Source organism: Acinonyx jubatus, chromosome B1, assembly GCF_027475565.1.
Source record: "Acinonyx jubatus isolate Ajub_Pintada_27869175 chromosome B1, VMU_Ajub_asm_v1.0, whole genome shotgun sequence".
NCBI lineage: Eukaryota > Metazoa > Chordata > Mammalia > Carnivora > Felidae > Acinonyx > Acinonyx jubatus.
The window spans coordinates 51,156,730-51,167,854 of NC_069382.1; positions in this window are offsets into that span (position 1 = coordinate 51,156,730).

Consider the following 11,125-nt stretch of genomic DNA (forward strand, 5'->3'; position numbering starts at 1 on the left):
CTGACAGTTCAAAGCCTGGAGCCTGTTTCAGATTCTGTGTCTCCCTCTCTCTGACCCTCCCCCATTCATTCTCTGTCTCAAAAATAAATAAACGTTAAAAAAATTTTTTTTAAATAAATAATTAAATTATTTAATAGTTATTTTGATATAGTTTTTTTCCCTACTTAATATAATGAAGCTTATATTGATGTGTATTATTTTCTAAAGCCAAACAGTAATGAGTTCTTTTTTAATGTTTATTTATTTTTGAGAGAGAGAAAGTAGAGGAGGGGCAGAGAGTGAGGGAAAGAGAGAATCTCAAGTAGGCTCTGCACTATCAGATCAGAGCCCCATGTGGGGCTCGAACCCACAAACTGTGAGATCATGTCCTGAGCCGAAGTTGGATGCTTAACTGACTGAGCCACCCAGGTGTCCCGTTTTTTTGTTTTTTGTTTTTGTTTTTTTTTACAACTTTATTGAGATATATTTCATGTGCTGTTGAATTTACTCATGTATAGTTTTGTTTGGGTTTCTTTCCAGTTTTATCGAGAAATAGTTGATGTACATCACTGTATAAGTTTAAGATGTACTGCGTGGTGGTTTGATTGGGAAGTGATTATGACAACAGGTTTAGCTAATAGCCATCATCTCATAGAAATACAATAAAATGAAAGAAAGATAAAAACGAATAAAGAAAAAAAAGTTCTCCTTGTGATGAGCACTCTTAGGATTGACTGTTAACACCTGTCCTATAGCTCATACAGCAGTGGTAACTACAGTCATCACATTACACATTATATCCCGAGTACTTATTTCTCTTATCATTGGAAGTTTGTACCTTTTGACCACTTGCCTCCAATTTCCCCTTCTACCATCTTCTACCTCTGATAACCACAATTCTGACTGATTTCTTTTTCTATGAGACTGGATGGGTTTTTTTCCCCCACTGTCCTAGGCTTTAAGTCTAAAGTTCTCTTTTGGCCAGCAAAAGAGCAGACACAGGATTAAAGTGAGAGATGGCTAATGTCTGGGAAAAGACAAGAGCCCCGAATAAGGGTCCTTGCCCCGTATTTATTCAGATCAGAAGGCTTACAAATGTGATGGACGTGTACAAAGAGACAACCTGGGAACATTAACTTGGGGACGTGAGGGGAAAGGGGATTTTTGAAGATATAGTGTTTGGGGTTTGGGTCAATATAAAACAAAATCTGGGCGCCGGGGAAGTCGGGAGGAAGGTTGTTAATGGCAGACAGGAGGCACCTTGCCTGTTATCTTAGCTAGCCTAGAGGATCTAGAGGATAAGACCGTGGGAATAACCTCAGGGTTAATAAGGCACCTGTTCTTTTGTTAACCATCTCCTCTCTGGGCTGATTTGCCTGCAGCGCAGTGGTCCATAATCCAATTCACCAATTTACCTAACCTGGTCCTATTCTGTGAAAGCAGCTTTTCTGCCACAGTACTAAATTGGGGGTGCTTCTGCCCTGAAAATCTAATCTTGTTCATTTCATATACCTGAATATTGGGTACCTTTGTGCCATTTCTATTTTAGGCCTTTGCCTCTCCCTCTATTTTGGGGGCTCTGCACCCCCTCTCTATTCTGGGGTGCCTTTGCACCTCCCTAATCCTGGCACCTTTGCTCCTCCCTACTCTTGGGGTGTCTTTGCACCCCCCCATTCTTGTGGTGCCAATCTGATTTACCCAAACTCAGGAGTGAGCATTTTATGACTTTGTATTTCTTTATGCCTTGTTAACCCATTGGTGTAAACCTGGGGGATTCCTAAACTTTATCCCCCACACCCCACATGTTAACTGAGGTCATACAGTATTTGTCTCTGTCTGACTTATTTCACTTAGCATAATGCCATCGAGGTCCATCCATGCTGTTGTAAATGGTAGGATTTCCTCATTTTTCATGGCTTAGTAATATTCCATTGTGTATCTATACCATAACTTCTTTATTCATGTAGCCATTGATGGACACTTAGATTGTTTCCATGTCTTGACTCTTGTAAATGATGCTGCTGTGGACATGGGAGTACAAGTGTGTTTTCAAGTTAGTGTTGGCTTTTTTGGATCTATTCTCAGAAATGGAATTGGTTGATCATATGGGAGTTGTACTTTTAATTTTTGGAAGGATCCTCCATACTGTTTTCCATAGTGGCTGCACCAGTTTACAATCCCACCAACAGTGCAACAGTACATAAGGGGTCCGTTTTCTCCACACCCTCGCTGGCATTTGTTATCTCTTATCTTTTGATGATGACCATGCTAAGAGATGTGAGCTGATACCTCAGTGTCGAGTTTAATTTGCACTCCCCTAATGACTAGTGATTGAGCACATTTTCATGTACTTGTTGGCCATCTGTATGTCTTTAAAGAGATGCCTATGTAAGTACTGTGCCCACTTTTGAATTGAGTTATTTGGTTTTTTGCTATTGAGTTGTATGAGTTCCTTATACATGTTGGACATTAACCCCTCATCAGATGTGTGCTCTGCAGATACTTTTCCCATTCTGTAGGTTGTCTTTTCACTTTGTTGATGGCTTCTGTTGCTGTGCAGAGCTTTTTAGTTTGATGTTTTTTATCTTGCTGCATGAGCTTTAGGTGTCCCTGTCACATCCAAAAAAAAGGAAATCATTATCAAGATGCAAGTCAAGGCTTTTCAGGTGGGAGGGGCCAGGAGCTATCCTCAGCCTTGGCTATGGATTAATCCCCCTGCCTGTATGTGTAAGCACAGGACCGTCCCATGTATGGTACTGGCTTTGCTCTGGGAGCAATTGGCTCTGCCCACCTGCTTGTCACTTCAATCACCGCTGGACCACATAGCTTCCAGCTTCTGGTCTGATGGGACTGCAAGACACTCTCCCCAGTGGGCGGGACTGTGATTCAACGCCTTGCCTGGGTGTGGGGAAACCAGGCTCTAAGGCTGGCAAATTTTCTAGTTTCAGGATCTATATCAGGCAGATGTATCTATACCCCGCCAAGGCCCTTAGAGTGCATCCCCAACTTGGTTCTGGAGGTGAGCAGTGCTGCTGGCTGGGGTTACTACTTGGGGACTACAGATATGACCTTGGTCTGCCAAAATCTGTGTGCTGCTGTGTTGCAAGCCCCTCTGCCCTCTGTCACAATCAAATTCCCAGTGGCTGAGCCCTGTAGATTCCCCAGCAATCCCTGTGGTGCAACATTAGAGTAGAGGCTCCTGCAAAGTGACCCACAATGCTGGCGGTAGCTGGTGGTTACCTTTGGGTTCTCTTCCTCCTGGAAGAACCGAGAGGCTCAGGGGAGGCCTCCCTCCATGTGGCGCTGCACTGGCCTGGGGAGGGGGCGGTGAGTTCAACGTGTAGCTGCCCCCCTTACCCTTCTAATGCAGCGTATCTTGGTCTGTGTGATGAGAGGTAGAGGAGAGGTGTGCTACTGCCTCAGCCCTCTGTTCTAGGATTCTCTCAGTGGCCTCTTGTTCTCGAAGAGTCGTTCGTTCTTATGAGGGAGGGTGAGCAAAGTCAGGAACAACCTGTGTTGGCATCTACTGGAGTTTATAGTTCAGTGATTTTTCAGTATCCTCACAGAGTTGTTCAACCATCACTGTAATGTTAGGCCATATCAACATCCCACAAAGAAGGTGCCCATTAGCCCTCTCTACTTTAGGCAAGCATGTCTTTACTTTCCATGTCTGTGGATTTGCCTGTCCTGGACACTTCACATAAGTGGAATCATAAAATATGTGGTCTTTTTTGGAGTGGCTTCCTTAATTTAGCATAAAGTTTTAGCATCCAAGTTCCTCCATGATGTAGCATGTGTCAATACTCCATCCATTTCATTGCTCATAGTACTACATTGTATGGGTCTACTCCATGTTGTCCTTCAGTTGGGAGACGTTTAGCTGGTTTGCATGCTTCAGTTATGGATTAATGCTGTTACAAATATCTGTGTAGATAAGTGTGTTTTGAAGCTCACTTATTATTGTTCACAGTTTGAAAAATAGTTCTTAAGCTCCCCTGATTTACTCTCTATTATCATAAAGGAACAGAAGTGAATTCTTTCCATGAGAAGGGAAGAAGCAACTGACTTGAGGCTGACCTTTGACTTTGAGACCTTAGTCTCCAGTGTTTCCACCAGCTTCCTTGAATGACCTCACAATTGGGACCCTTTGGAGGGATTTGTTCTAGAATGGCTTCCTTCAGTCTTTCTAAATCTATACGTGCACCTTGAGGAAAATCTGAGAGGAGTGTAAAAGAATAATGAATACTTAAAAATATAGGAGTTCTTCTGCACTGGCATTTTGCACTCTAAGACTAAAATTAGAGAGGCACCTGGGTGGCTCAGTCAGCTGAGCATCCAACTTTGACTCAGGTCGTGATCTCATGGTCTGTGAGTTTGAGCCCCACATCCAGCTCACTGCTGTCAGTGCAGAGCCCACTTCAGATCCTTTGTCCCCTCTCTGCCCCTCCCCACTTTCTCTATCTCATAAATAATAATTTTGGGGCGCATGGGTGGCTCAGTCGGTTGAGCGTCTGACTTTAGATTTCAGCTCAGGTCATGATCTCACGGTTTGTGAGTTCGAGCCCCACATCAGGCTCTGCACTGACAGCACAGAGCCTGCTTGGGATTTTCTCTCTGCCCCTCCCCCACTCATTCTCTCCTCTCTCTGTCTCTCAAAATAAACATTTAAAAAAATAAATAATTTAAAATGACTAAAATTAGAGTTGCCCTTTCTGTTTAAACATGCAATATCTGGGGCACATCTTGGGAACCCAGGAGATGACTCAATGTTGTGCTATAAAAGACTCCTTTCTGTTGGGAGAAAAGGTTTTTTATGGTTCATTTGGAAATGATCTGGGGAAGGAAGCCTGGGTGGCTCAGTTGGTTAAGTGTCCTACCCTTGATTTAGGCTCAGGTCACTATTTGTGGGATCGAGCCCCATTTGGGGATTCTCTCTCCTCCTCTCTTTTCTCCTCCCCTGCTTGCATTTGCTCAGGCTCTCTGTCTCTGTCTCTCTCAAAATAAATAAAAACATTAAACGTTTTTTTTAAAAAAAAAAAAAAAAAGGAAATGATCTGAAGAGCTTCTTAGAAGGGGAAAGTGGGGATTTAACTACAAAAATAGTGTTTTGATTTTAAATGAAAAAAGGAAGACTATAAAGGTTGACTTTGCTTGGCTGTCTTAGATCTTGAAGATTTCCCCAGACTACCAACGTGGTTGTTAGTCGTGCTGCCATGTTTTCCATGTGGCATGGCCGCAATGTGCCTTTGTGTCGCTCCACAGACGGCATGGCTCACAGCTGCCATCAGGAAAGTTCAAAATTGAGAAGCAGGCTCTGGGCAGAGAGTATTACTGCTGTTTTGGATATTTCCTGTAGAAGGGGGTGGACGCTAATAGTTTTTTAACTTGCATAGGCCAAGTTGCCGATCTGTTACTGTATTTTATGGTAAGGGCATGAGTCTTCAAAAACAAAACCCTTTTAGATCTTTTAAAAATATTAAGAATTCAAACAATTAAAGATATACAATGAAAAAAAAAGTTGTCTTCTCTAAACCCAATCAATAAGTGATGTTAACAGCATAATGTGTATCTATATTTCCCCCCTGTGCCTCTACAGTATAGTATCAGACAATCAAACTTTTTTTTTCTTTTTTAAACTGTAAAAGGGCTAAGACAACATTGCCAAACTTCTTGGGAAAGAATCGCTTGCAACCTTTGCCACCTAACATACTAGTTTTTTTTTTTTAAATATTTCCATCCAGTCTTCTCATATGTGTTCCAAGTAACTTAAATGTAGTTTTAATAGTTACCACTTAAAAAATAGCTGCTTAATAATCCATTGAATAAAATACCATAATTATGTAACAATTTTACATTTTAATTGCTTTGGAAACTAGAAATACAATTGCTTCTCGGTCTTTTGGCTAAGTGTGGAAACTAGAAATACAATTACTTGGCCAGAGTATGTGAATACTATTTGCCTCTTAATTTTATGTAGTCAAATGCTATTGAGGGACACTTCGGTGGCTCAGTAGTCTAAGCGTCCAACTCTCTTTTTTTTTTTTAACATTTATTCATTTTTGAGAAACAGAGAGAGACAGAGTGTGAATGTGGGAGGGACAGAGAGAGAGGGAGACACAGAATCCAAAGCAGGCTCCAGGCTCTGAGCTGTCAGCACAGAGCCTGATGTGGGGCTCGAACCCACGGAGTGGGAGATCATGACCTGAGCCAAAGTCAGAAGCTCAACTGACTGAGCCACCCAGGCGCCCCTGCGTCCAACTCTTAATTTTGGCTCAGGTCATGATCTCCCAGTTCGTGAGATGGAGCCCTGCATCGGGATTTTCTCTCTCCGTCTATGCCCCTCTCCCACTTGTACTCACTCTCTCTCTCTCAAAATAAATGAACATTTTTTAAAAATGAAAGAAACTGCTATTGAGAAAAAAATTGAATTAATGTATGAAATTAGAAATTCTGCTCTACCATCAACATTCCTTCTTGTGGTACATATTTATTTACCATGATATGGTCTACATTTCTTTAAACGTTTTGCTTTAAAAAAAAAAAAGTTTTATTCTGTAAAAATTTTGGGGAATATAAACTTAGTTTTTTGCTGGAGAATCTTAAGAGTCTAATTGAAAGAGATTTGAACTAATGTAATAAAGATAACAGATCTTGGGTAACTACCTCTAGCTCGGGGTATTGGTTCCATAAGCCACCCATGAGATAATAATCCTGTTTTTAAATCACATTTTATTAAGATAATTTTGGGTACTCACTTTTTTGAAAATAGACATATGTCAGGTTTTGTGGTTCTAATATGTGTGCTTGACCATGAGGGGACTAAATTAAACAGGCAATGCCTCATCTTTCCACTGTGAAGATCCCCCAAAGCCTTTCTGCCCAACTTAAATATATAGCTTTTAGGGTTGCAGATGAGATGATAAAATATATACCTTTAATATTAGTTGTGTGTTTCAAATTTGTTCATCTGTTAAGCAAGAAATGAGATTTTTCCTTGATATATTCACCTTTCATGAATGTTTTTCAAATATCAAATTCACTTTTGACATTAACTCTTGTGTTTTCACAAGTCAAGAGCAAATAATCTTTTGTTCCAATTTGTTTGACATGCAGCGTTGTTTCTGTTTTATTAAAGTAAACTCTACCCCCAACATGGGGCTTGAACTCATGACCCTGAGATCAAGAGTCACATGTTCTACTGACTAAGCCAGTGGGGCGTCCCTACATGCAGCCTTGTTTAATCCATGTGTGATGCTGTGGGTGGAAATTTAATCCCAAACCACAAGTACTCCTCTGCATAATACCATTCAAAATCCATCCTGTGATTGCCACACAGTCACTTACAGTATTGCTTTCAGGGATTTTTAAACACCTAACACTTGAAATTGTAGCTTCATGATCCCAGGGAGCATTCGCAAATACGTTAATTTACCGCCTTCTTTAAAGTCTGTTCCACCAGCACCAGGTAATTAGCATCGCTGAAGGTCGTCTGAGGCTAAAAATAGATTTCCCCAGACAGCATTCTGTTCAGGTTATTGAGGTGCTTAGGGTATTGAAAAGACTTTGTGATGTCTCATTTATAAAGCGACCCTCTCTAAGGGATACTTTTGGAAGAAAAATTTGCCTTATATGGGGACACGTGTAATATATTCTCTATTGATATATTTAAGTCCTTGAGAAAAAAAGATTTAGGAAATTTATTAACAAGAAACAAGCATTTTTATTTTTTCCCAGTTCTTTATTTAAATTTAAGTGTAGGGCTGCCTGGGTAGGGCTCAGTCGGTTGGGCGTCTGACTTCAGCTCAGATCATGATCTCACGGTTTGTGAGTTCGAGCCCCGGGAAGGGCTCTGTGCTGACAGTCCAGAGCCTGGAGCCTGCTTCAAAAATTGTGTCTTCCTTTCTCTCTGCCCCTCCCCCACTCATGCTCTGTCTCTCTCTGTCTCTGTCTGTCTCTCTCTCAAAAATAAACATTAAAAAAAAAATTTAAGTGTACTTCTCATGTAACTTCAGGAATCTATATAGATTATTGAGAAAAGTTTAAGGATAATTTACAGTGTGCAAGAATTCACCAGGGTAAGCTCCCCTCCCCCAAGGATTGTGCTTTCCCAATTTTTTCACACTCAAGGCACTGAGAAAATATATCATTAAAAGCATAATTTTAAAATATCATTAGAATATGCTATTTTTTGTAACACACCATTTTCCACTAAGAAACAAAAAACTTTTCCAACTGAACAGACAATGCTTTTACATTGCTTGGAGTTTTTATTTTATATCTTACTGGAGCACTCTTTTTGTACTAGATACAGATTTTTATCACTTGTGCATACATAAAAAGAGAAATAGTCAAATGCATCTTTGGTATACTTAAGACTTGGGGTCTGACTTTTCTGAATCTCTTTTGACTCAGTGTCTCTTTTTCTAACCAGCATTATTCTCTTTGCCAACAGGAGTATTGATGATAGGGCATTTCTTAAAAGAATTCATAAAAACTAAAAATCATTGGTGCTGTAAATCAGCTTTACAATTACACCAAGTTAGTGTACTTTTGAACCTACTTCAGGAATGTGGCTAAATAGATCTGATTCACCCCAACCTACACCCCTCTGGCTCCCAAGGGTTTGAAAGCTGACACCCACCCTGCAGATTTCTAGACTGTGCTTTTGAAGGTGGCTTGTAGGCGATGCCAACACTATTAACACTGTCACTGGTCAACAGCAGTTATAAGGTGCAGCCTGATTTCAAAGACATTACAGTGTGGAAGACAATGTGAGTCTTAGCACAGGTAGCTATGATGGATAGATATGGTTGCATTTGTACCCACTGGAGTCCAAGGGCAGCCCCCACCCTGCCCTGGGTGTCATTTTGAGGGCTGAAATGAAGAAGGAAGCTCAGCCATTGTTGGCCACTGTTGGCCACTGTTGGGCCAACTACCTGCCTTTGACATTGCTGGTGGGTGGACAGGTAAGGTGGGCACCAGACTTGCTAAGGATGCCACTTCTCTTGAGAGACATTAAAGTTATAATAAAGATGAGCCAATATTTCCATTTCTTTTTTTCCGTTAGTGTCAAAATACTTTTCTTAAAATTATTTAGCACGTTCCTATGAAAGCGAAATTATTTGGTGTCTTGCTGGGGAATACATAATTGTTAAATAATGGATTCCATTCAGTGAAATAGGTAGAACCTATTGCAACAGTTTGAAAATTCCTAGTTTCCTCCTTAAGCCCTAGAGTTGTTGGGGAAAAGGAAATTTGCTAAATATCTGCCATATGCTTTGAAACTAATTTTGCAATGTTTACCAAATTCTGGAAATGAAGTACTATGCTGACATATGTAGTCAGTCTTGAAACAGATGGGATTCTGTTTGAAGGGCAGAAATGAATAATTTTTGAGAATCTGTTTTAATAAAAGACTTAAAAACTGTCCCTGTTAGTGTTGAATTCCTGTCGTGTGGTAATAGTTTATATAATTGTACAGAAACTGTTTCCAACACTTCCCTTCAATAAAGCCAATTTACAATTCCCTGGAAAGACTCCTTCGCACAGATAAACAGTGTTTTTTATTTTGTGTGTGTGTGTTTTTTTTAATGTTTATTTATTTTTGAGACAGAGAGAGAGAGACAGAGCATGAATGGGGGAGGGTCAGAGAGAGGGAGACAGAATCTGAAGCAGGCTCCAGGCTCCGAGCTGTCAGCACAGAGCCTGATGCAGGGCTCAAACTCTCAGACTGTGAGATCATGACCTGAGCCGAAGTCACTGAGCCACCCAGGCACCCCTTTATTTTGTGTTTTAATAGTCTCTTTAGTAAGTGCTTCTGTTTTGCTAGCATTTTTCACAACAAATATCAGGGAACCCAGAATGACTTCATAATTTAAGAAATATATCACTTAACACCTATCCTATTCCCATAGACATTTTAAAATTTTGTTTGGTATTTCTCCCTTTTCACTTAAAAGATGCGTGCATATTTACAATCTTGTTTCCCCTTATTTTATTCACCTGTGTGCCATGTGTTGCTATTGACTCTAGTGAGGGTAAATGCGTATGTAATTTTACTAGATCCCAATATTCTTAAACACTTTTTATCAAAGTATAACATAACATAGTATATGAAGCTTATGTGTCCAGATGGATGCATTTTTATTTTTTTAAATGTTTATTTATTTTTGAGAGAGAGAGAGAGAGCATGCGAGCACGAGTGGGGAAGGGGCAAAGAAAGGGAGAGGGAGACAGAGAATCCCAAGCAGGCTCCATGCTGTCAGCACAGAACCCAATGTGGGGGCTCGAACTCACGAACCATGAGATCATGATCTGAGCCAAAATCAAGAGGCCGACGCATAACTGAGCCACCTTAGCGCCCCCAGACGGATGCATTTTTAAAGATGTGTAAATCTATGCAACCACTACCTAGAATCAAGACATAAAATATATGAGTTCCCAGAACCCCTCCCATATCCCCTCTTTGTCACTACCAATCTTGCCCCAGAGGTAACAACACCCTTACTTCTAACACTACAGATAAGTTTCGTTGTTTTGGACTTACATATAAATAAAAGTGTAGAGTCCTTTTTTTGGTGCCTGGTTTCTTTTGCTCAACACTGTGTTCATGAGATTCATCCATGTCACTATGTATAGACATAATAGTTCATTTCACTGCTGTATAGTTGCAGAATATGACAAAATCAACATAAAAAAATCAATTTTCCCAAAGACAATAGGCTTTTGAGTATTATAGTGATTTGCAATATGCCCCTCTGGGTTTGGACAGAGTGTGCCCTCCATTCCTCCTTTCTGAACCCAACACTGATTATCCTCCTTTTGCAGACCCCGGAGTGGGTCTGGGAGTAGGAGGAGGGACTTTCCTAGGCCTGCTAGACCTGGATACTCCCCCTCGATCCCCGTGGGCTTGGCCCAGCCTATGCACCACTTCTCAGATTCCCTGACACTTGAGCCTCACCCTCTTTCACTTGTTTTTCTTCCCCAAAAATCCAGGGGTGGGGGTTGGTGGGGATGAGTCCTGTCAAGGGGGGGCCCAAGGGAAGGGAGGGCAGAAGGCTCTCAGGAATCCTTTATTCCTATAGTAATAATAATACTAACACTGGGGAATTGGGTGGGAGAAAACCAGGTCATTAAATCCTCCCCA